General features: G+C 36.0%; 1 protein-coding gene across 2 annotated transcripts in view; it reads right to left on the minus strand.

Moving 5' to 3' along the window:
• The window catches only part of LOC144967742 (sulfotransferase 1E1-like), a 25418-nt gene that overhangs the window by 22190 nt on the left and 728 nt on the right, over window positions 1–2500 (minus strand). The gene's annotated exons all lie outside the window — the stretch shown is intronic.

The following is a 2500-nucleotide window of genomic DNA, read 5'->3' on the forward strand; positions in this document are numbered from 1 at the left end:
ACTATAATTAAACGTTCAAAGTTACACATAGTGGGTTGTGTGTTAGTCCGTTATATTTCCGGATGGTAATATTGTGAGTTTCTTAGCCAAGCGCACACTATCTATAGATAGGCTAAGAAGCTCATAACATTGCCATCCGGAAGTATAACGGACCAACACACAAAACTGTGTGTATCCATGAACGTTTATAGTCGGGTTAAAACAGTTAATAATAATAATAATAATGCTGAAAACTTATATAGCGCTATAACTCCGAGACACCAGACTCTAAGCGCTTAAATTACAAATTACTTTGGCTGAAACATACTCATTCACACACACAAGCACACACATACACACACACAACACAACACACAACACAAACCAAAACTATCTTGCTTCTCATACCATCTACTAAAATCGAAACAAATATGTTTTAAGCGAACGTTTAAAAATAGACAAAGATTCTTTTTCACGAATGCTCTGCGGTAAGGCGTTCCAAATAGAGGGTCCGAAATGAGTTCAGTGAGCATTACTCATAAACGCGGATGGCAAAAAACAATTACAAAGACCTGAGTGACGTCATCTTCGAACTATCTATATAGCCTAGATCTAAACGTAATGGCGTCTGTTTTCGATGGGATTTGACAAAACAAATTTTATTTTTCGATAAAAATCATCACCCCGTCTTATCAATCTCATAATACACAACTATCTTCATGTCAATACTCTTCAACAGTCGTAACGTCACTTCCTTCCTAATGAGGCATGGTAATTTAGTAACACTGGCTCTAAATTATCGGAACAATGGCGGACGCCCGTATGAAATATTTCTCTCGCAAAAGCAGCCGATCGCATATTTTTTTTTTTTAATGGAGATGTCTGGTGGATGCGCTATGTGCCTCAAGGCCCGAAGAGGATTAAGTTAGTAATTATATGGTTGTCATGGAAATACTCTCAAACCAACGCAAAATATTGTACACCACAACAAAGTTAAAACAAGCCTTTAATTGATGGTTCCACCACGACCTCTCGTTTCTATGCTTGGCAAAGTATCACATGGATGCATCATCATCATCATCATCATCATCCTCATCCTCATCATCATCATCATCATCATCATCATAATCATCATCATCATCATCATCATCATCATCATCATCATCACCATCATCATCATCATCATCATCATCATCAACCCAATATTATTATTATTATTATTATTATTATTATTATTATTATTATTATTATTATTATTATTATTATTATTATTATTATTATTGATGCTATGCGCTTAGTCAAAAAAAAATCATAACACCCGCCATCCTGATATAACCGACCAACACACAAAACAATGTATAACCTTCAACGGTTATAGATAGTATGCGCTTGGCTAAGAAATTACAACATTGCCATCCGGAAGTATAACGGACCAACACAAAAATATGTGTAACCTTGAACGTTTATAGTCTGGTTTAGTGAGAATTACTCATAAAAGCGGAAGGCAAAAAGCAATAACAAAGATCTGAGTGACGTCAACTTCATTCTATCTATAGCTAATGAAATTTAGTGGAGACTACTCATAAAATGGCTGACTAAAACAATAACAAAGAGCTAAGTAACGCCAATTTCGTTCTATTTATGAACGTTCAATGTTACACATAGTTTTGTGGGTTGGTACGTTGTATCCGGACGGCGGATGTTATGTGTATTTTGGCTAAACGCACAGCATCATTTTGCTTATGTATAGATAGTATGCAGATGACGTCACTCAGGCCTTTGTTATTGTTTTTGCCATCCGCGTTTGTGAGTTGTTCTCACTAAACTGTATTAACCAGACTATAAAAGTTCATGGTTACACAGAGTTTGTGTGTTGGTCCGTTATACTTCCGGATGGCAATGTTGTGAACTCCTTGGCCAACCGCATTCTATCTATATGTGGGTGAGTAAGTGTGTGTGTGTGTGAGTGAGTGTGTTGTGAGTTTTCGGAGAGGCCTTCCGAAAGCTCCTACAAAGGGAAACAACTCAAATAATATTCCCTCAACTAACCCCAAGAAAAAATAAAACCCAGTATCTTTAACTGTCCCTAATAGGAAAAACAAACACCCTAGCACCTTTGCTAATACTTATGACTAACCCTAAAAGAAAAAAAAAGAAACCCTCCGATCTCGAGCTAACCCTAATAGAAAAAAAAAAAACACCAAAAAAACCCCTAGGACTGTTTTGCACTACCTTTCAATACTTCACAAATCAAAATGGCGGCCGAGAACTAAAACAATGGTCAAATTAGGAAATTTTAAACATTCACAAATCTATCAAGGTTTATTCTTGTGTTTTAAAAATGCTACTAGATCTATATGATGACAAATGGGAGCGATCTATATTCATGTTTTCGTCCAACCAGGTCATCAATCACACGATTTGTTGCTGTCCAACTATTGGATATTTCTTTAAAAATGTAAACACGCTGCTTTGTTGTTATAAACATACTCATGTGTCAAGCTGAACAAAATAACAAATC

The sequence above is a fragment of the Berghia stephanieae genome, chromosome 3 (genome assembly GCF_034508935.2).
Source record: "Berghia stephanieae isolate SIO BIC M18660-M18661 chromosome 3, UCSD_Bste_1.3, whole genome shotgun sequence".
Taxonomy (NCBI): Eukaryota; Metazoa; Mollusca; class Gastropoda; order Nudibranchia; family Aeolidiidae; genus Berghia; species Berghia stephanieae.